Source organism: Vanessa tameamea, chromosome 21 (assembly GCF_037043105.1).
Source record: "Vanessa tameamea isolate UH-Manoa-2023 chromosome 21, ilVanTame1 primary haplotype, whole genome shotgun sequence".
NCBI classification, from domain to species: domain Eukaryota; kingdom Metazoa; phylum Arthropoda; class Insecta; order Lepidoptera; family Nymphalidae; genus Vanessa; species Vanessa tameamea.
This window is the reverse complement of record NC_087329.1, coordinates 2,406,432-2,431,829: the sequence shown is the minus strand read 5'-3', so window position 1 is coordinate 2,431,829 and position 25,398 is coordinate 2,406,432. Positions and strand designations below refer to the sequence as shown.

At 34.4% G+C, this 25,398-nt stretch overlaps 1 protein-coding gene across 1 annotated transcript in view; it reads right to left on the bottom strand.

Moving 5' to 3' along the window:
* The window catches only part of Vex (vexed), a 77,248-nt gene extending 54,529 nt beyond the window's left edge, over positions 1-22,719 (bottom strand). Inside the window, exon 1 of the mRNA XM_064218327.1 lies at positions 22,616-22,719. The gene's annotated coding sequence lies outside the window, so the exon portion shown is untranslated. The remainder of the gene's footprint in view (positions 1-22,615) is intronic.
* Positions 22,720-25,398: the final 2,679 nt, after the last annotated feature.

Genomic DNA, 25,398 nt, shown 5'->3' with positions numbered 1-25,398 from the left:
AATTATATGATTAAAAAGCGTGGACTTAGTGTTGGTTGATTTCTAGGCACCGTAAATTTAAATTTAATTGACATACTTTATCATTATAATGGTGGAATTAATTAAATACTGAGTGCCGGTTTCTCTAGTTAGAATCTACGTCCCGAATCAGAGTTCATAACGTGTACAGTTTGTAAATTTTCCACTGCTGGGCTGAGGCCTCCTCTTCCTTTGAGGAGAAGGTTAGGAGCGTATTCCATGAGATGAATCATAAACGCAAATTAAGCACATGAAAATTCAGTGATGCTTGTCTGGGTTTGAACTGAACAAAGAACTAAATACAAAAAAAATGTATTTAATAATAGTTTCCAACCGTCACTACGATCTCGTTAGGTGAAACATTTTTTGTACGTCTGACAACTTGTAATACAACACACACACATCATGTGATGATCGGTTAAGTAGTTAAGACTTGAAAGCATAAACAAACTCAATTTAGCATGTATAATAATATTTTTTAGTATGACGGAACCCTATCTACATTCTAAATGACGGACTTGTTCCAGTTTCCTCACACGTACATTTGCAATCAGAATTTGAACGAAGCTTCGAAAGTCAGCTTTGATATTCACTTTTATATTTTGTTTTTAGAGCTCTATCCATCAGCTGGTGGATTTAAATTACTATTGACCAATGTCAGAACAAAAAAGTGTAAAAAATGGAATATCAGATCGTAAATGAGCTGACTTCTCGTTTTCAGAAGGTTTGAAGATTATTCCAACGCGCCAGTACGGGTTATACACTAGTTGCATTAAGCACATGAAAGTCTGGGTGCTCATCCCAGATAGGCAACATTTCATCAGAAAGTCGTCATATGCCGTGAATGAGCTAATGTATAAAATAAACCCAAAGCGAATTTTAGGTCTGCTGTTGTAATTTTTTTTAAAAAGAGAGAATGAGTGAGTGAGTCACCTGATGGTCAGTGGATGATAAGTATGTCCCTGGTGCCTGTAGTAGTTATAGTTTCTGAGTTTCTTTCGCCGGTTCTTCTAAGTTCAGGGTATTTTCTTTTCCGAACCGGTGGTAGTGTTTAATTTAACCATCAATAAGTAAGTGTAATGCTTCTATATTGAATAAAGGAATTTGAGTTTGAGTATTAATGTTTGATTATCATAGTCGTGCCATCAGCTAAGTATGAGGGAGAAGGAATTGAAATATCTCATACTATGAAATCCAATTGAAAGAGATGCAAAAGTAACTCGGTCTGTCTGTTACACTTGCCCGGCCAAACTACTGAACCGAATTTGAAAAGCGAGAAAGAAGCTCATGCTGCTTTTTATGCCTTACAACGACCAGGTCCTAAAACACGTGCAGAACCACGAGCGACAACTATAAAAATTCTTAAAAATACACGGAATAAATAAAAATAGAAATACGATCAATTGGTTATGAATCATACATTATTATAATACACTAAAATTAAAGTATTAAACATATACTAGTCTTCAGGGAAACTTCGAGTTTATTTAAAAAAAAAATTATAAATTTCGAAACCTATGACAGGTTTAATTAATGTTTCAGTTCATTTTAAACTGCAAGTCACTTATCCACATTTGGCGCCAAAATTATGAAACCTTATTTAAATGTCAAATAGTATAAATATCAGTTTCTTTAGAATTGGAGTTTGTCGAAAATAATTTACTTTAATTATGTTTTTCATTTTTTTTTTTCTTATACAGCCGTAGTGCTCTCTAGCAGACCAGTAACTCTTTTCCGCTCTCTAAAATTAATTAAATAATTCGTAACAATTTAGTAAAATGCCATCAATAATCCTCTTTAATTTTCTGCACAATCTACGGATGGAACGCTTCAAAATTAGACCAAAGGCGATTTTTAATATGCAGCTATCGCCCAATAATCACTGGGACAAAAAACGCTATTAAATATAAGATTATAATTATAAAAATGATTCGTTGAACGAAGTACCAGTTTAAAACACACGTATATTAAAAAAATACTTCAGTCTGTATAAATGTAAATAAGATTTTGAATGACAATACATGTCTCAATGACGAGCGCTTTTCGTCCCTTCGTAACAATGGTTTTGAACTCGAGGACCCGAATACAAAACACCATTTAAACTAACTCGACCGTACAAAAAAATCTATTAAGCTTTAAGCTTGATGGAATGAAGGTCTAAGGTCTTATGCCGATCACGATCTTGGATACTACTTTTTTTGGACACAATAAAGTATTGTTTTTTATTTACATATATTTTTGGAAACGAAGTTCTATATCCAAGGGACGTTTCCCTCTCTTTATATAACATTAAATATATTAATAAACTTATTTTTGATTAATTATTTTACTTTTTTTAAGAGCCGAGATGGCCCAGTGGTTAGAACGCGTCCAACTTAACCGATGATTTAGGGTTCAAACCCAGGCAGGCACCACTGAATTTACATGTGCTTAATTTGTGTTTATAATTCATCTCGTGCTCCGCGGTGAGGGAAATCATCATGAGGAAACCTGCATGTGTCTAATTTCAACGAAATTCTGCCACATGTGTATTCCATCAACCCGCATTGGAGCAGCGTGGTGGAATATGCTCCAAACCTTCTCCTCAAAGGGAGAGGATGCCTTAGCCCAGCAGTGGGAAATTTACAGGCTGCTAATGTATGTAATGTACTTTTTTTTTAAATAATTTTAAAACCGACTAAGATGAGACACGTAATTTTAATCAAATACCTACAAGGTATGAGGGATTCAAAGTCTACGCAATCAAAGGAAATGTAATCTTAATTTTTTATTAATTTAATTTATGATATACTTAAGCAGACGGGCATATGGGCCACCTGATGGTAAGTGGTCACCACGGCCCGTAGACATGACACTGTAAGAAATATTAGGCGTCACTTACATTGTCAATGTGCCACAAACATTCGTAACATGTCATATGTTAAAATGTATTGTAACTTCAATGATTAAAGTCGATTTTTCTTTGACCGCACACACACATACAAACAACTTTACATGAATTTTATTTTGTTTGAACTAAAACGTAGTAATTCCATTATTTTTTTCCCGAAACGTATGCATTCGTATATCAAACAATTAAATTGAAACGTTGTATGAAATAAAATACGACTAGATACGTCGTATCGGATTGGTGTGCATATGAAAATCAAAATATACTTTACCCGAGTAGGCTTTTCTAAGCATATTTGAATCATTAATTTACAGAATCTTATTAAAAGTAACCGGTCCGAAATGTAAGCCCGAGAAGACCCAGCGCGAAACTCAGAAGTTACTCTTTTACAACATTCGAAATACATTATGTTAATTAAATATATAATATGTCCTGCTTGAAAGTTAACAAGCATTAGCTCCACGCTTTTTTATCATACATACAGTTTTGTGTTGAGTATGCCTTATTATTTATTTATGTTTTTTTTAACAAATGATTTGATTTTATGAATCGGTAAAATTATACAGAACTTAATTTGTATTTACATCGAATAACCGTTTTAAAAAAATAAAAGCATATTTCTACGCGTGTCTAGACTTGTTTCTAGTGATTTCCTTCTACGAGTATTCATTAAGATCACTGACTCAGAAAATTCCTCGATGTCCACAGGTACTGGAGAAAACTCCGGATCAGTCCACTAAAATTTTATTGCAAATTTTGTCAAAAAAGGTCACAGAGACAGCCCGGAATCTAGTTGGCAGAGTTACATTCCCGTGCCTCGAAAGGACGTGAAGCCCGGTCCTGTTTAATTTGCCGTTTCATAATACTAAGGATTGGTATTGATGCTACATAGAGTACGTATCGTGCACACTATCGTATTCTAAAACATATCCCGCTTAAAGCGGCTAGACTTTCTCCAGCCATGGGCGTTATCAGTTAGAGTTACATCAACATATCAATTTGCTTAAAAAAAAACTACATGCCAGCACTTCCCACTTCCCAGTGGATGTCGGCAGAATTCTAACGAGAAATTACAACAAACAGCCTTAACATAAATTATAAATCTCCTAAAATTCTTTAACTTTTCAACACACGGTCTGATTTCCATATTAATTAAGATTAAAAGTTTACACGGGAAAGTTAGTCGTCTAGAGACGAGTTCAAGGAACTTTCTTATTTAGTTTGTTTTAAAGTTTTTGAATTTTAGTTTAGCGAAATAATATACAAACGAGCCTAAATGGAAAAGACCCTAAAGATGATAAAAAGTTAAACTTCAAATAGGATGAAATGTTATTAACTCTTATAATTAAGAAGGATTTGCGATCTAACATCAAATTGTGAACCGTTGCTGATTGTCAAAATAAATATGTCGAATTATAATTAATGATCTGTAATAAAAAACATGCAGTTCTATCATCAATATTTAAAACAACACGGTTTGAGAAAATAAATATCAGATAGCCTCTATTGAGAATGTTTACAGACCTTCACAGTGGTTGGTTACAGTGGAATGGTTACAGAGTTTTTATGTACCAGACAATTTATATCATTACATAGTATAAAACAAAGTCGCTTGCTGCTGTCTGTCTCTACGTATGCTTAGATCTTTAAAATTACACGACGGATTTTGATGCGTTTTTAATAGATAGATAGATTCAAGAGGAAGGTTTATATGTATAATACATGCTCAATATTGTAGAGAAACACTGATTGTGTGATGAAAGTTTGATTAGAATAAATATTGTCGAGTTCAATTTAAGATGTATCACTCAGGGAAGACCTCAGCCGTCTCTTGGGGGTTGCTATTTAACAATTATCAATTATTCGTAATCCTTCTAAATTGTACCTGGATTTTGTTATGTAACAACTTCAACCCGTATAGCAGAAATGTCATTAAAAGCGGTAACAACTCGAACGAGAAGTGACTTTATTTATTGGTTAATGAACTGGTACAATTAACAATTAGTTACGAGTCTAAATTTACCCGAAGAGAGTTCGTGTGGAGCTATAATCAAATTGTAATAATTATTAACTTAAAACCCTTGAACATGGAATATTGTTGTTACTTAAAGTATCAAGCCTTTATATCTCTCTTAGTCAAAACCAGAGGTCTCTTTTTTTTCAAACAAATAGATGGTTGTGACCTTGATGGTTAGTGGGTATTACATCATCAACCTTGATAACTAAGATTTTATATCTTATGTTGCCATAAAAAAAAAGTTCTTAATAAGCGACAACTTTAGTGGAGACTATTGTTACGTTATTTGAGTTGAGAACACATTCTCAAAAACCGCTGATAAAAGTGACTCAAAAATAAAGCTTGTGTTTGACGGAAAACCATCCAAGTTTTTTGGTAAAGACAGAATAATTTCATCCTATATCTTGTTTGAAGTAATAAAAATGATAAATCTACTTGTCAGTCGACTCAAAGGCTAATTATTTTATGCGGCCATTTTATATGAATTAACCTCATAAAAAGATAGTGTCCTAGTATAATAAATTATATAACTACAGCACTAAATCACACAACAGGATACAAGGGCCTTATAACACTTAAGTGTTCTAGAACAGGAAATCATTTAGAAATGGTGTGTCTGTAATATAAAATTATATTACGATCAGATCTTACTTTTACCCTGTTAAAAGTCTTGTTTATTTATGAACTAGAAATGTATCTAATAAAGTATTTAAAATGAAATATTATCTTTATTCAACATAGAAGTATCACCCTTTCTTATTAATTGTCAATATTCTACTACCGATTCGGAAAGAAACACCTCAGGTCTGAAAAGAACCGAAAGAAATATATAACAATTTATTTATCATTGTATAAATGATTTATTTTTAAATTGGTCTGCAAGCGATTTTCATTTCCATTTTACCAAAATGTTTTCATTCTTTGACCAACCCTAATTCCTTTTACTGGAGCAATGAAAGAAATACTGTTTGTCTGATGATTTTCACACCAAACTAGTTGAAACCGCAGTTTCGCCCACGTGAAATTCGTTTAGTAACGAAAATGCTTTAAGAACTTATATGCAAAATCATCATAGCCTATATCCGTCCTTGGGGTTCAAGCTTCGTACCAAATTTCATCAAAATCGACATAGTAATTTAATCGTGAAAGCGTCACAGTCAGCCAGACAAAGTTGCTTTCACGTTGCACATATTGCAATGCTGATACAAAATATACTACAGAATTTGTTTATATACAACGTTCACAGCTTTGTCATAAGACAATACAAACCGCTACGTCCCTGCATTTTTTTACCTTATTTTGATTAAGATTCAGCCAGCGTTTGCAAAGTAAGCGCAAAATAATATGTTTCTTTACGACAGTTTTTACAAATTATCAGTGTTTCTCTACTATATATATGATACATATTAACCTTCCTCTTGGAACATTCTATCTGTTAAAAAAAACCGTATCAAAATCCGTTGCATAGTTTTAAAGACCGAAGCATACGTAGGAACAGACAGACAGCGGGAAGCGACTTTGTTTTATACGTTCCACGCACACTAAGACATCTTGTAAGCATGATCAACACTTAATTAATATCAATAATAATTTAACGACGGACAAGGACGAACGCGTCTTTGTGATTGAATAGAGCGCCGATGAATTTGCCGTGATTTAAGTCGAATTTTTAAAATTCACGAGTTATGAAAAAATCTTGTAGAAAATATGCACAACATCTACAAAATGTTTAACTAGATATTCGTTTTTTTTTTAAATATTTATGAACAAGACGTGTGCCCGATGGGTTTTCCCAACGCCAATATCTCAGGAACAATCCGGCTATTCTCGAATGTTAAGAGCTTTCTGAAAACCTGCTCCGGCCCTTGTTGTTAACTTTTGGTCACGTCGAAAAAGTAGTTTCACTCAAATAAACACATAACAAAAGTCCACGAGGCTTTCATGTTTCTAACTTTGAAAATAACAAACTTCTATACGAAATTTCATCGCCTAATCTAGGCTAACTTCATGCTCACAGTTCTAGCCTTCAAGGTACACCAGTTGAGCTCTTTTTGGACCACCTGATGGTGGATATTCACCACTCCTCATAGCCATTGGCGCTGTGAGAGTACGTCAACCATTCTCCATACCACCTTTTTATCTGTATTTGTGTATTGTTGTTGGCCCTACTGGCCTTTACAGCGTCACCGAACGTTGGGGCGAGTGCTAAGACTCTGCCTTAAGGTGAACCCTTTTGGGCTCGAGAGTGACGTTCGTCCTGAGGGTGTCTCCTATGAGATCGCACCTCGGCTCAGAACGTAGTCGGTGGGGATCATACCACCTATGCCTCACCAACGTTATAAATTAAGATTATATGTCCCATAAGCCTGTAATAACACTCACAACGCAATAATACTAAGTATTGCTGTTTGATGTAATGATATATATGATGACAGATGACTCTTTGGGATGTTTTTAACAAATTAGGAATACCCACTGTTGCGTCACAATATATTTACAACAGTATTATGTATATTCACGGTAGCATTGATCACTTTAATATAATCAGTGGTAACCATTATATGTGCAAGAAGTAAGGACAAGCTTAGAACGCAAAGTTTCCGACTCCGCAAAGTCTTCTTCAATAATAATAAATAAATCTATTATTATTGAAGAAAAATTTGCGGAATAAATCATTCTTGGGGCAAGGTATTCGTTTCTTTAATAAAATTCCGCAGACATTTTTAAATTTGCCGTTTCATATTTCATATATTTCAGATTCAAGTCATTTGTAAAAAAGACATTGGTAAAGAAGGCATATTATTCGATACAAGATTATATAGATGATAAAAAAGCGTGGAGTTAACGCTTGTTGACTTCCAGCTAGGAGACATAACATACACATATAATTGTGTTTTACTAACATGACTGTATTCTTAGATGTTGAAAAAGAGTAACTACTGAGTTTCTTGCCGGTTCTTTTCGGTAGAATCTACATTCCGAACTGAATGACAATTCAAAAGTGCTTGTAAAAGCCTACTTGAATAAAGTATAATTTGATTTTGATTTTTGATATATGGTACCTACCCAGACAAGTTGCACAAAGGCCAACCTCCAAATAAATTTAAAACGTACAAATAAAAATGAGCCAGAACTGTTTTCATTAAAGTAAATAGCTTTAATTTATTTTAATGAAGCGAAGCTCGTTATATTGCTAAGTGAATAATGCGGTCGGGTTAACATTTAATGACCAGCTGCGGTTAAAGGTTGTCCATTGACACATCCAATAGATATTTACACAACTAGTGCCCCGCCCCGGCTTCGTCCTGGGCTTCGGCTCAATTATACTGTCAACGATTATGATATACCGATTCTGTTCCGATTCAACTTTGACTCTTTCTCACCAAAATAAACCTCAGCTTAATTGTAAGTTAGGGTCAATTCAACTTGCTTATATCGATATTGATACGATCCCGGTTATGTTCCGATCCAACTTCGACCGAACCGCAACTGGATTGATATATTAGTGTAATCGAAACAGGGCCTTAACCATCTAGGCGCCCCGGGCTGCATATGCATTCGGCGCCCTTTTATTTGGTCGTCGGTCTTTGGCCAGGGTTGGACTGGGCAGGTCAAAGACGGCCCTTAGAATACGTACGAAGACCTTTATTCCGTACGTAGCGAGCGTAAATTCAACGAGTCGAAGACCGACTCTAAAGATATGCATGGAATATTGGGTGTATGTAGGACGGGAGGCAGGAGACTCCAGATCTCAGCGCCCTCCCAAATTTGGCGCCCTGAGTAGTTGTCCCATCGCGCCCCTCCCTAACGTCAGCGCTGAATAAGCAAACGGTTGAACGAGAATGTTGACACTCTAAATATAATTATAATACTAACAGCCTGTAAATTTCTCCTCTCCCTTTTCGAGGAAGTTAGGAGCATATTCCACCAAGCCGCTTTAATGCGGGTTCACATGTGGGAGAATTTCATTGAAATCAGTCACATGCATTTTTCCTCGCGATGTTTTCCTTCACCGTCGAGCTCGAGATGAATTATAAACACAAATTAAGCACATGAAAATTCAGAGGTGCTTGTCTGGATCTGATCCATCTCGGCTCTAATTGACGCTCTGTACCGAAGTAATTCATTAATAACGCAAAATGTTTTGATATAAATATAATTTATACCCCTTTCCTCGGGATAATGTAGCTTTCTACCGGTAAAACGAACCGGGACCGGTTGTAACGAAGTTGCTTTCTCCGTACATCATGTAATAACAGACACAATTAAAAAATTGTTATTAAAAATCCCGAGTGAATTAAAACAAGAACAAAAAGAAGAGTAACGGTAATCTTCCATATATACGTACATAAACGAAACACCACTCACTGATTAATCACGAAATATCAGAAACAGACGGTTTGGAGCATATTCCACCAACCTTCATTGGAGCAGCGTGCTCCAAACCTTCTCAAAGGGAGAGGAGGCCTTAGCCCAGCAGTGGGAAATTTACAGGCTGTTCCTGTGATCAGAAACTGTGACACCTACAAACTTGAAATTTGACAAATTTCTTATAGGGTGTAGACATCCGCTAAGAATTTTAATCATCCGGTTTCTACGAAACTCCACCCTTAAGGAAGTAAAACGGACGGTTGGAAGTATGTCTTTTATTAATTTCGCGCGGGTAAAGCCGCAGGTTCAGCTAGTATTACATAAAAACGTATACAATAGAAGGAGACAGATTGAAAGAGAGAGAGAATGAAATGTCCGAATAGCAACACTGGCTCATTCATCCTTCATACCAGAACACAACAATACTAGTATTATTGCTATAGTATAGTATATTAGTAGTATTTCTGTTTGGCAGTAGAATACGTGACGAATGTGTGGTACATAGCACCAAGTATCATCTTGTTAAGTAAAGTAAAAGTATAAAGTAAAAGTATTTATTATTCATAATCTTTTGACACCTTATACTCTGACATTAAATAGTTCAATTCCAAGTTCAGTAAAGAAAGTCTATCTGAATGATACTTTGCTACCACACATTGTGTGTCTGTACGTATTTCAATTTAATTTTTAATCTGTGCATTTTGACGTATCATAAAATGTATAAATAAATAATGAATATGTTTAATTATTTATTAGTCGTTATAATAATAGTCAATGAACTATCAATTTGTTTATAAATATACGTATATTGACACAGTTAACAATCACTTAAAAAGTTTGTTGAACTATGAACCGTTTTTTTTTATCGTAGGAAGTATTTATCTAATATTTGTGTTTTTTTTTTTTAATAACTCTAAAATTGTTTATTTAAAGGACAGCATATATGTAGTAGTTAAAAATTAAAAAAAAAATATTCTGCTTTTAATCTCCTACATATTGCTGGGCTACGGCGTGCTCTCTCTTTAAGATTTGTGAAGTTTATTGATTAAAAAATAATTTATCGCGGACGTCGTTCGTCCTTCGTCATCGTGTGAAGATACATACATTAACAGCCTGTAAGTTTCCCACTGCTGGGCTAAGGCCTCCTCTCCCTTTGAGGCGATGTTTTGGAGCTTGTACCACCACGCTGAATGTTGGTTGGTGGATGCACATGTGACAGGATTTCATTGAAATCAGACACACGCATTTCCTCACGATGTTTTCCTCAAGCACGATATGAATTAACAAAGACAAATTAATCACTGGAGATTTCAGTGGTACTTGCTTGGGTTTGAACGCGCTATCATCTGATTAGATGCACGCGTTCTAACCATCGGCCCATCTCGGCAAAATAATATAAGAGGCTTATAAAACAGTTATAATCTATCTTAACTTATTATTGGGTATTTTATATGAATACAACACCAATTCACACAAACCAATTATTTAGTATGACAAAAAATGTTTCTTTTTTTTTTTTCTTATTACCTTTAAATGGTCCGGCTCCCCGGCGGGGAAACCGGTTTACAAACTTTCGTTGTATAGCAACTCAAACGTCACTCGTAAATCATCAGAACGATTTTCTTTTTCCTTTTAATATTGAATGTTTTGATATGAAAAAGAAAACCGATCGTAAATCCTAGTCCAAAGTTTAGACACCGATTTGTTTTTATTTATAAAGTAGGTAGGTGAATAAATGGGCTACCTGGTGGTGACTAATCATACTAATTAACCATACGTTCACTTGTATCGCCAATGCGCCACCAACATTGGCAACTAAAAGATGTGCCGTCAGAAACGACGTTGCATCGAAACAATATCGGGAACATATCATGAGCGTTATAAATTAGTAGAATTATCCCCCCCCCCCCCTCACTCACCATTCAAACCAGAACGATACCAAGTACTGCTATTTGTCAGTAGAATATATCACTGGTGGGTGTTACATATCGAGACGGATTCTTTTTTTTTCACTCACAAAACAAATGTAGCGTTGCCTTTTTTTGTTTGGCAGACGGCAAATGTGTTACTTAACGGTAGTCACCACCGCCCATAGCCAACGTCGCTGTAAGAAGTATTAACCATTCCTTACATCGCCAATACGCCACCAACCTTGGGAACTAAGATGTTATGTCCCTATGCCTGTAGTCACACTGGCTTACTCACCCTTAAAACCGGAACACAAAAATACCAAGTACTGATATTTGTCTGGAGAACTTGAGAGGGTGTAACCGATACAGACTCGCACAGAAGCTTTACTACATATTAAAAAATATAAATACATACATATAGCCTATTCTAAAGTAGGAAAAAAGATAAACAAACCTTAGATTTACGTATTTCGTGCGATATGCTAATAACTCAGCTATATTGTGCACTACTAAGAGTTTATGATTAATATATCTTTATTTATGATGCAAAACTATTGCACTTAGACACTTATTTTCACTTCAATTTTACTTCCAAAACTCCCATAGCAATTTCGTCGACGTTCAAATCGCCATTTTATCGGAAATTCATAGTGAATATTATATATTAATCAAGCTCTCAACCAATGATATCGCGTCAATTTGCTGGCAAATGTTTTACACTCGGCGTTTCCTGTTATAGTTGGAATAGAGTATAGTATGTTAAGTTATATATATGTTACTTTATGGACAACATTATGTCACATCGTCAAAGTAAGACTTCACGACATGCTACAACAATTTTCTAACTTTTGTGATTTAGTCTTAAGTTCCGTTCTAAGTAAAATAACTTGAGTTTGATTGGTTTTTAAGTACATTAAGGGTTATCTGTACTAATATTATAAATGCGAGAGTAAAGTGATTAAGTCTGTTCTGATTTCACGACTAAACCACGCCCATTTCTTTTGGAAGGGTGGGTACAGTATGACTACCGGCACGGGCGTAACATATTTGTTCCAATGTTGGCGGCGCATTGGCGATATGAGTGATGGTTTATATTTAACACAATGATATATCTATAGGCGACAACATACCATAACATTTTGCTTGTCTGCCAACAAATAATAATAAATAATATTGGATAACATCACAAACATTACTCTGATCCTAATGTAAGTAGCTAAAGAACTTGTGTTACGGAAAATCAGAAGTAACGACGGTACCACAAACAACCCGACCCAAGACAACATAGAAAACTAATGAACTTTTTCTACATCGACTCGGCCGGGATTCGAACCCGGGACCTCGGAGTGGCGTACTCATTTCAACCAGTGTACACACTACTCGACGACGTCCGTGGTCGAGTAGTGTGTACACTGAATATAAAATAAAAAACAGTACTACCTTTTGGATACTTATGAATACCATGTTTTAGTCTTGATCATGATATATTCAGATACATGATATATCTGTGGAGTTATTCTGTGAGAACAAACTCGATATTCACTGCAGAACACGATCGTGAAATGACAAATGACTTTCACACACCCCCTAATCAATATTTATAAGTACCGTTAGTGTTACCGGTGTGTATAATCTTTCGTCAATTTCCCATATCGTACACAGTTAAACATTATTTCTCTTTCTTTCATCATTGATTTAATATTCAAAAGAAGAAGACACAACATTGTTACACTCACTCCTCTAAATAATAGGTAGTTTATGGATACAAACATCGAAATAGCGTTCATAGTGTGCGTCCTGAGTGACGACGCACTTCACGCGGATACACTATCATAATGCAGTAGATTGGTTCAAACATTTCGAGTATTTGTTACGTGTGCGACGAATTCCGACAGAACGCACACATACAGAAAAACGCTGTCATACCCCGTACAAGATAGCTTGATCTTTTTGACAGACGTAAATTTTTCTGATCGACATAACTTTGCAATGACGAACATATTATTTTCTTAATTTAAAGATTTTAAAAATGATAAAATTATTTAAAAAATATACATATAATACAAAAGTTCGTAAAGATTCAAGCGTTATCCGAAAATTTGAAGACTTTTTCTATTATATAGCTGCAAAGTAAAATTTAAATAGAAACACTGAAAATAATAGACGCTTGTACAATGTTACATCGGTCGGACGGTAGGGACGCGAATAACAGGCAGTAACTGCTACAAATATCAATTACAAATATCCTTATTAAAGATCATTGTTAAGTTATTGTTACGAACGGGTTTTGATTGGGGTCTCTTTGGCTAGTGGTTGGGGTCTCTTTAGCTGGTATAACTCTTTTTAGAAAAATAAGTTTAAAAAAATTGAATTCTAATTTGAATTACGCATTCCATCGTTCCATCGACTGTTATAAGTATATGTAATATTTTCTGTTTCTCATCACTAGCCTGTCTGTCAAAAAGATCAAGCTAACTTGGACAGGGTATTTAGTTCTTTATTTTATTTTATTTTTTTATGTTAGAGTTGGCAAACAAGCAGGAGGCTCACCTGATGGAAAGTGACTACCACCGCCCATGGACATCTGCAACGCCGGGGGGGTTGCAGGTGCGTTGCCGGCCTTTTAGGAAGGAGTACGCTCTTTTCTTGAAGGTTCCCGAGTCGTATCGGTTCGGAAAAACCGCCGGCGAAAGCTGGTTCCACAGAGCGGTTGTGCGATGTAGAAAATGTCTTAAAAATCGCGCTGTTGTGGATACGAAACATTGGATAGATGGATGTTTGTTCAAACTTTTGTCTGAATCACGATAACGGCTGAACGGATCTGAATGAATCTTGGCTCATAGATACTTATAATATTCTCTGGAAAAGTATATAGATTACATTTGTCCCGAAAATCATTTCTAACATTAAAATTAAAGTATTCTTGATTCAAGTGGGCTCATAAAAGCAGCGTCATGTTACACTGTTGAATCAAATGTAAATCACCACCGGTAGTAGAGTAGATTCTACGGAGAAGTACCGGCAAGAAACTCAGTATGTACTCATTTCACCATTTTAATTACTGAGTATGTCAATAAAGTACAATTATGTTTGTATATATCCTGGAGATCAACGCTTTTTTTATCATACATATAATCTTGTATTAGTAATATGCCTTATTAATCAATTTATCCTACCCCCTACCAACTAGGAAACGCCAAAGGTGAAATTTAGAACTAAAATAAAATATATTTCGACTTTATATTTAATACATAGTTCAAATCAAAACCGACGTCTAATGTATCAAAATGCGGAATTCAAGTTTATTCGTTTAAGGTTTTCTTAAAGGATACCCTTGTCTCTCGAGGGATATTGATACGAGCAGGGATCTAAGCCTTTTTTAATAGGTATAATATGAAACATACTGCGACGAACGAGTCTTGAGAATGGTAACGAATAAAAAATACTTTATTCATATTTTACGTTTGTTATTTTCAAATTTTAATTAAATCCAAAACTGCCACTGGGTTTAAACCGTCGTGCAATCTATTATCATTATTTGGTCGTTTAGAAATCTATACTAATATATAAAGCGGAAGAGTTTGTTTGTTTGTTTGTTTAAACGCGCTAATCTCAGGAACTACTGGTCCGATTTGAAAAATTATTTTTTTGTTGAATAGTCCATTTATAGAGGAAGGCTTTAGGCTATATAACATTACGCTGCGACCAATAGGAGCGCAGCGACAGTGAGAAATGTTGCAAAAACGGGGAAAATTATTCACATTTATGGACTTTCGATGCGTGCGCAGCATAAACGTTTTAAGTTACTCAAAAAATGTGTATGAAAGATATATTCCTCTTTTAATAATAAAAAAAAAGTCCGTGACACTATATGTCTATTTGTTAAGAGTGTGCTAGCAGGCGGGGCGCGGCGGCGGATGAGGGGGAGGCGGGTCAGCCCCGCCGCCGCGCTCGCCACTCTCACCCGCGGTGTAGTTCTGCGAAGTAGCAATGCACATAACGACTTAAAAAAATTAACATTCTTAATAGTTAAATTATTTATCAAAATTAGGTTTTGTTATCAGCTTATTTGCTCATTATTTTTTATCGTTTAAAATCGGTTACATTTAAATCATAATCTGCTGTAGTTTTAACTTACGATATAAGATAAAATTTCAATGAACATTCCTTCGTACTTTGCAAGTAAACAATTCAAACGTTTCACGGTATAAATAAGGTATAAAAATTACATTACACACGTAAAAAAGTTCAAAATGGCGAGCGATACTTTCACCGATGCAGATTAATCATCACTGAGAAAATAAATTATGCAAATAAGCAAATAGGTGAATATCGTTTAAAATGACTACACAAATAAATTAGTAGTTCAATATTTCAAGTAATTTCTATTACGTTCAAGCATTTTCAACACGGTTGTACTATAATCACCTTATGAAATAATAACACCAAAGGAGAAACAATCTAAACTTCTTATTGTTCGGTTTGTTTATCTTATTACGTTTAAGTTAATATTGTTTGTTTTCAACCGACTTCAAAAAGGAGGAGGTTATCAATTCGTCTGTATTTTTTTTTTATATGTCTGTTACCTCATAACTTTTCACTGGATTTTGATAATTTTTTTTTGTTTGTAAGGTAGTGCTTCCCGTGGGGCCCCATTTTAATTTTATCCTGTTACGATGATGGTATCCTTATGAAAACGATATAAGTCTTAAATGTGCATTATGTATGTGCGCGATAAATAGGTGAATAACTCAAAATTGTGCTAACCAATTTTAATGATTCTTTTTTTATTATAAAGGATATACTTCAGGGGTACTATGGTGAAAGTTTGGTAAGGTTCTGAGCATAGGATCCATGACAAAGTAACGGTACGGAAGGGAACGGAACAATTCTAAGGAGCACGTTAGCGATACTCGGCCGAATCTTTTAGAAACAAAAATTTTGACAAAAAAAAACCGACTTCAAAAGAGAAAAAAAATAATATGCTCTAAAAAGTAAAAAATAATTGCTTATTATTCTACAACTTAATAATCAAGTAACTTATTCTACTTACCAATATGTAGGTACGTTCTGTGTTTCCACGCAAGGAGATAAGTATGTACCTACCCACTTTAAATCTAACTTAACACAAACCTATGAATAACAAACAATGATCACAATATTTTTTAGATTTATACTATGTAAAATGAAATTAAAAATATTTAGACTATTTAAAAGTCAGCAAAGTTATTACGATAATATATTATAGTTAAAATTATTGTTATTTTTGGAGGCGGTGTCAACCAAGGTAGGTTTGTAAATATATGATATACTCCAAATTTGTAAATCTGGTCTATCGATAAATACACTTCTTCTTGATGTTTTTTTAAACCCTATACGTACATAGTGGTCCTATATAATGACAGAAAATTGGAATCAAAATTGAGTGTTTAAGCAAACATGTCTACCGTCAGGTATTACAATTCATGAACTTTTCTCCTAATCCAAGACAAAGAAAAGTCATTCAGATTTACTATTACATTTCCTGTTGAACGTTTTGTTTGTTTTGGCAGAGTATGAATTTTGTTTGTGATTTATTTATTTACAATTGACTTTTTCTTTTGTCTTACATCCAGATGTCGATACACCTGCATCGAATTGTTAACAAAAAAAATATTCGCAATCGTACACTATTGTACAATATTTCTTTTATGTTTAAGAAAAGGGTTGTCATAATTGACCGTATAACAATAAGCAATAAAAACACAGATGTTGGTAATTTATTTAGACAAACTTTACCGGTAATTTTAAGAGGAACTAGAGCAGACATTGTAAGGTCTTGCCTTAAAAGTTCACCGTTATGGAAATTTGTCCATACCTTAAAACTATCTACGAATATGAGAGCACATTTGGGGGGAGGAAGTACAAATTTTCCTTCAAAGTTACTTTTAATGGAAATGGGAATGGAAAAGTACCTCATTCTGAAAATAAAATTGAAATTGATCGCGATTTAGGAGAAAAAGTGACTAGCATAGAGGATTTAATATCAAAAGTTTACCCTAATATCGTCGAAATAGAAAATAAAGATTACCAATGGATGTGTCAAAGGGCAATATTGGCGGCGAGAAATAGTAGCGTTGACGAAATTAACGACCTAATTTTAACCAAACTTCCAGGCGATATAACTACCTACACATCTATTGATAATGTAATGGATCAAGAAGATGCTGTCCATTACCCACAAGAGTTTCTCAATTCTTTAAACCCGAGCGGCCTTCCACCACATTCCCTGAAGTTAAAAATAGGTGCTGCGATAATTTTACTCAGAAATCTTAAACCACCAAATTTATGTAACGGGACCCGCCTTCAAGTAAAATTCCTTCGCAATAACGTGATCGTTGCAACAGTTTTGACTGGTCCGGCAGTTGGTCAAACAGTGCTTATACCTCGCATCCCAATGATTCCAAATGATTTACCTTTTAATTTTAAAAGAATTCAATTTCCCATTAAGTTATCTTTTGCCGTAACCATTAATAAATCACAGGGCCAAACATTTAAACACGTAGGAATCGATTTACGTCAAGACTGCTTTTCACACGGCCAACTATGTAAATATGTCGCGTTGTCAAGATCGGGTTGCGGGCAAAATCAGTATGTTCTTCTACCACAAGAAAATAAAACTAAAAATATAATCTACGCTAAAGTACTGTAAAACATATTATTAAATCTTATTGACGATTATAATAACAAAAACCAACGTGAGCAATCAAACGATAATCATGATAGTGTTTCCGACAACTACGCGAACGAAGTCGCGGGCACAGCTAGTTTAATATAAATCTTCGAGTAGTAAATCAACAAAAGTATCGGGAAAACTGTCACAGTCAACCAGCGACATCTAACAAACGGAATCAATATTATTACATTTCTCATTTGTTAAATGCAGACGTTCCTCTATATTTTCAAGGAAAACCAAAATACATTAAGATACCTTCCACATATTAAATGGATATACTAATACGGGGAACAGTAACTTTGCACTCCTTTTTACGGTAAATACGCGGATGGGGGAGCATGAAACCACTCACCGGATTTTGATAAACGAGTAAGTGTTCCTAAATATTTAGTACAAAATGACTGTACTTGAACGGTGTTTTAACGAACTTTAGGAATTACATCAAAATAATGTGTTAGATAACTAGCTGAACCTGCGGCTTTGCCCGAGCAAAATGTATAAAACACAAACTTCCAACCTCATATCTACACCGTATAAGGAACCCACCTGCCAACCTGAAAGGCCGGCAACGCACCTGCAAGCCCCCCGGTGTTGCAGATGTCCATGGGCGGTGGTAGTCACTTTCCATCAGGTGAGCCTCCTGCTCGTTTGCCACCTATGACATAAAAAAAAAAAAAAAAAAAAGAAAAAAAAAAAATATTTCAAGTCTGTAGATGTTATAGTTTCTGAGATTTCGTGATTAATCAGTGAGCGGTATTTCGATTTTATATATATAGATCTTAGGTCACAAAAAGATCTATAGAAAAGTCTACGATAGCCTATGTCTTCTAAAGTACTCATAATAACAGCTTGTGAGGCTTTCTTTTATAGGTAGGTGAGTAGACAAAAGTGCCACCTGATGCTAAGTCACCGATGCCCGTAGACATTGCCGCTATAATAAATATCAAACTTGGGAACTAAGATGTCATGTCAAACCAAAACAAAAGAATACTAAGTGTTTTTGTTTAGCGGCAGAATATGTGAGAAGTAGGTGGCACTTGGAGTAATATAAATTGACTTTGCAAAACATTTTTGTATATTCTTCTACGCTTAAGAGAGCTGAAATGGCCCAGTGGTTAGATCGCGTAATTATCACATGTTCACGCGTTTACGTTAACGTTACCTACGTTTGTTTATAATAATGATGTCCCTGTGACCGATTCCAGTCATGTCAGACCTCAACGGAGGTTAAACGGAGACAAAAATGTGTGTGTATAAACACGCGTGCGTCATCTATTCCTCAACTGTCATAACCCGACGGAAATAGAGATTGAATCTGTGTTAAGCACACACTGCACTGGTTAACCGTTCCGGCCGAATTTCAGTCAAATATATATCATTCAATCTATTCTATAATTGATTTTTTTAAGAATATTTTTTCATGAAATATCCATTTTCATAGAATCGTTTTAGTTGAAATACCCCCACTTAAAAGAATTACTAATATTCCTATTTACCCCTCCGATTAAGCGTAAAATTTGTTCTAAGGACGACAATAGTTCAAGGGGTCAGGATCGAACCTGCGACGTTTTACATAGCTAGACGGCCTGTCGACATAAACATAAAATCTTTTATCTTAACTGATCAAATTATTTTCAATGCACGGCCAAAACTACTGAGACTAAAGAGTCGAGATTTGATACAAAGTGTTCTTTCATAACGTGAACATCCCCAAAGAACTAGAACCTTCAACTTTAAGGGGGTGAAATAGAAGTGATAACTTTGAATCAAACATACCCGTATGAAGTAGAGACGGTCAGGTAGTAGTTCCATGTTTGTAATAATAATTATTAGTACGATCAGTAATCTGTACTAGCATTTACATGAAATACGAACTATAAATAGTTCTTATATTAATTATACCTAAGTATCAGCTCCATATCATAGGAAAAACATTTAAATCCCCACCAGAAATTCCATCCCTAAACCATAATGCGTTAGGTTTTAGTCTAAGTGACAAACGAGCCAGTATAAATAATATGATCACTCTAACTGTAACTATGGTTTACGGTTGAGTAACTACTGGTATCTTGGTTTCGGAACAGGCGATTAATTTAAATTTCTGGAATGATGATTTAAAAAAATAGCATGGGTATATTTAAACAGAACAATTTGTTTTTGAATTGAAATGATTCATTTCTTTACCCAAAGGATTGGAATTGTGATTCAACGAGTAAATCCTGATAACATTCTTGCTAATCCTAACATTCCAAAAGCCATGAATAGTAACTATTTTTATTTTCATTTGAATGTAATTAAGGCCTGCAAATAATTCTCATGTATTTCGATGCTTCAATAACCTATACTCGCTACACGTATGAACAAAAATGACCAAACGAAACTCCTATTCAATTACATAATCAGCCTGTAAATTTGCCACTGCTGGGCTAAGGCCTCCTCTCCCGTTGAGGAGAAGGTATGGAGCATATTCCACCACGCTGCTCCAAAGCGGGTTGGTGGAATACATATGTGGCAGAATTTCGTTGAAATTAGACACATGCAGGTTTCCTCACGATGTTTTCCTTCACCGCCGAGCACGAGATGAATTATAAACAAATTAAGCACATGTAAATTCAGTGGTGCCTGCCTGGGTTTGAACCCGAAATCATCGGTTAAGATGCACGCGTTCTAACCACTGGGCCATCTCGGCTCTTCTAGTCATCTTCTATTCAATTAATCGTATTTTATTTATCGACAAACAACGAAACCGCTAATACTATAAATTCATTGGTATTTCAGCTGTGATATTTTACTAATCCATGAATAGGGTCACATTATATCATGGATAATTTAATAACTGATCTATCAACGTATACTAGTAAAAATAAAGTTTAAAACTTTAATCAACTCCACATTGAATAGAGGCTTTCGTATTTCGTATATTATATGGTCGTAACGACAATTTTAATAATCAACTGCGGATTACTTATTCCAGTGCTAATGTGTGTGCATAAACACAATCTATTTTCTCTCTCTTCTAATCCGATACGATCGCAAAGAGTTCTGGTGTAGGTCCAACAGCTCTTTTTTTCCGGCGCGGGAATGTCCACATTCCACAATTTCCAGCTTCCAGACTCCGGGCTGTTTTCTCATTGGCTCGACCTGGGGTTCGAATACAGAACCTCAGCGTTATTCTAGCCACTGGATCGATATGGCATTCTTTCGTATATAAAATATTTTAATATAAATATAAGGTCGATAAAGCTCCCGAACAAAGTTTTTTCATATCTTTAAAATTTTGCTTAGTATATTAAGTCATATATGAAACAATATACAACATACTATATTAACCTATATCAGACCGGAAACTATATGCTTAAATAGTAGGGAAATTCCATTTCAACTATAAGCTTTTGCGTGATACCCTAAAAACTAAAAAAATCCTCCTATAATGATTTATTTTTCAATTACATACATTTTTTTTTAATTAATCAATCACTTGATATGGCTTACAAACAGATATATTAAGAATGATTCGAATTCCATCCTTTAATACTTAAGGATGTTGCGAGTGTTTCGTTCGTTCATTACGTTAAATCGTCAAACCACAAAAGATAGGAAACTGAGATGTTAGGTCCCTTGTACCTGTAGTTACATTGACTCATTAAACCCTTCTAACCGGAACTCGACAACTACTATACTAAATGACCCACACTAAGGTACCTACACAAACGTGCATGCCTAAAGCCCTACCATCAAGAAGTCTATAGTCAATTTTCAAAGAAACCAATATATTACAAGAAACCAATAATCTTAAGTTGGTCATATTATCTATAGAATGGATTTTAAATAATTGTTAATAGATCTAGTTCTTTAAAGTTTATATTAACTTAAACGGGAGACTCTTTAAATGGAAAGTATATTATTTAAAAAATACATTGTTTGTAAAAAATAACATTTTTAAATCAAGAAGAAGTCAATTATTAAACACATGATATTATTTTTGCTTCCAATAATATATTGCTACTAATACACCTGGTTTTTTTTAATGTGTAGTCCGTGGTGTACAATTGTAATTCTGTCTCAACTCGGAAATCATTTTACAGGACTAAAATAATTCTTATATTTTTCATTCCCACAGATAAAAAATAAATATATATCAATTGAATTCGGCTTAAAAAAAATGTTAAGTTAAATTTATCACAGCGTTTCCAATCTGTTTATTGTTTTTGTATTGTTTACTTGTATTCAAAATCAGTTTTATCTCAAAATAGAACCGTAGACAATGGGGCCGGTGATAATACAAAAAAAATAATTGTATGTCGTTATTGTCTTTGCCCACGAGTCTTCAACTTTAATATCGTTGGAAGTGTTTGTTATTCATTGAACGAACTTAAACGTTTTAAGTTCATTGATGAAGTGTTTTTAACTTTAATGTACATGTTATAAGTTTTATTTATAATTGTAATGATTCCATTAATAATACATTGTAGATATTGTTGTAGCTTGAAAAAACATTAACCCAACCAACAAATGTATGGTAACAAATAAATACATTAAAAAAAGAATATTAAATATTTATTTATTTTTTAATATCTATCGAATCATAGTTCAAGTCATAACGAATAACTTTTCACGATTTAAAATAAAACATAAGCAACGTTTGCTTTTACAATAAAAAAATAATTAATATAAATTTAAAAAAGAACACTTACGTGATAAACACTGTTGCAATCACTAATAAGAATTGAACTTTTCCCGAAAACCCGTGTCGGAGAACACGACCGACGTGGCGCGCGGGCGTGCTGCGACTAGCGCCCAAGCAAGGGAAGAGAACAGGCTACGGGGAAACAGTTCCCGATTTAGTGTAGGACGATTACAGACTAGCTATATTCTTAGTTTTTTTTTTCAGGCCTCGTAGTTACTAAGAATTATTTTAAATTTTAATACAGATTATACCCTAATTTTTTTTTTCATTGTCCTTAAGTACATATCGCGTTATCGTTTTTTTATAATGAAAAGAAGCCGCTACATTGTAAAACATCTTGTTTCGCAAGGTAATATTTGTATTTATTGATCTTCAAAAATAATATAATATTATTCATAGATTAACATAAAACTAAGTTTTAGTCTCATTGTTCACGGGAATTAGTACAAGTTATATATATATATATTTAAAAGAGCATTCGAATATAATCTTGCTTAGAAATATAACAAAGAAATAACAACTATGAATTAATTAAAAGATCCACGTGGTTTTTTTTAAAGGAATTGTTTATATTAGATTAACTATGTAATGTGTATTCCTTGTGTTATTGTCAGGGCCGGACCGTAAGTTTAGGGGGCCCTGAGCTAACACTACTTAGGGGCCCACCTAACACATATCTGAATGTAGACTTGAATTAAATTAATTGAATGGGTTTGATTAATTGCAGGACTCGCAGGACTGCAAACCATACGATCTGCTTAATTTAATAAAGTTATGGATTCATTTGCATTATCGTCTATTTTTGACTTTGAAACCCAAAAAACCATATAGTAGATCCGGCTCTGGGTATTGTCGATCTGTACGTGTTTTAGTTCTCGAATACGCTGGAAATTAATTCTATAATAATTATGATATCTTCCTATCCGGAACCACGATGTCCGACCACATAGACACGCTATTTGCGCGATATTTCTCAAGTGAGTGCATACACTTAACAAGGGGTGCACTCTCTATTCTCAATATGTATATATATTTAACTTCCCAACTCCAATTGAGTAAACTATTTAAAAATTTTAAGATATTTGTGTTTTAAAGAATTTTTTTAATTTTTATCTTATAATTAAAACACATGCTTCTTGTCCTTTAAGAATAAAGTAATAGTTTTCTTTTTAATAACAGAATTCAATTATAATAGATTATATATTCAGTTGAATTTATTTGCGCACGACGTGTTAACATTTCATGGTCGACTTTCTGTGCAATGTTTAAATTATAACATTCATTCAGATTACTTTTCAATTTAATAGCATAATATTGAGTCTTTTCACTTAGTAGCATAGTATCGTTTCTTTAATGGATTTTACGACTAGTTTAAGAACAAATTCTGTTAAATTATATTGTATATTACAAACAAATTATATTTTTCCCAGAAATTATTTTATATGAGTAATAAGTATGTAGTCCGCCTTAATTTTGAACTGTCTGAGAGGTGAACGTCTTTTGGTTTCTTCTCGAGATAAGGCGACACAAATAGTAACAGATGACTGTGATTAGTTTGAATGACCCCAATGAATTCTCATTGTTACAAGAATATATTTCGTATATAACTTTGTAATCATAATTATTAAACAATAAAAAACATCTTAAAAATCAATCATTTTTCATTGAATTACGTGCACTGGTCCAACCTAAAAAGGTCACTATAGCTCATAAACATTGGGCATAATCAATCGCCAACGCGCCACCAACCTTGGAACTAAGAAGGTGTACCCCCTGTAATAACACTGATTCATTTTCAAACCGGCACACAACAGTACTAAGTATTGTTTGAAGTAGAATTTATTATGAGTCGGCTGCCCAGGGGCTTGCAAGAAACCACCAAGTATTTCATTCAGAATAGGCAAAGGTTATTGACCATACAGCCAAGTTACTATTTTATCATTCATTGATTGCAATATTTACATATATTAATAAAAATGAATAACATATAACGCAATAAAATTTATTTCTACGCGTTGAATGCTTTCAGTATTTCACAATGGTAATCACTCTAACGCCAAAAAAAAATTGATACTTATTAGCAACTCATCGATGTGAACAGTGATACAGAATGTCTTTTATTCCGCTATTAGAAAGAGATAGATATATACAACTGTCGCGATAACCCAGTGGTCAGAACAAGGAAGGCGTATACCACCAAGTATACTTGATAAACACGGATAAAACTTACTTCCTTATAAAAAATATTAGCGACCCGGCCCGCTAACCGGCTTGGGAGTGAAAGAGCAATTGACGGACGAACAGACAAATTTTAGTAATATTAGTATAGATATCCATCCTAGCGAATGTTGCACAGCATCGATACGCTTACAAATTTCGGATACTAAAGTTTGTTAAGCGATCTAAAGCGCTAGAAGCGAATCGCTGTTTCGTTAACGAATTCGGGTTAACATCTAATTATGTTCCTATTCGATTATTCGAACTGTCTCGATGATTTAGTGGCTAGATTACAAACCTAGGTCAGCACCTAGGTTTGTAATCTGAACTCAGTGCTCAGATCAATATTTATATAATCCAATGGAACGATAAATCTGATATGACTGGAAATTTCAGTACAGGTTTATTAGGCAGTGCAATTTTGTAAGAATCCACTTCTCATCTCACTCGTCAAATACCGACACCCGGTTTAAGGTGATACGCCATTTTTATATATATGTCCTATAAATTTTATAATTATTATAATCAAAGTCGCATATCACATTCTAAGATTTCACGCTCGCGTTCTGCGGT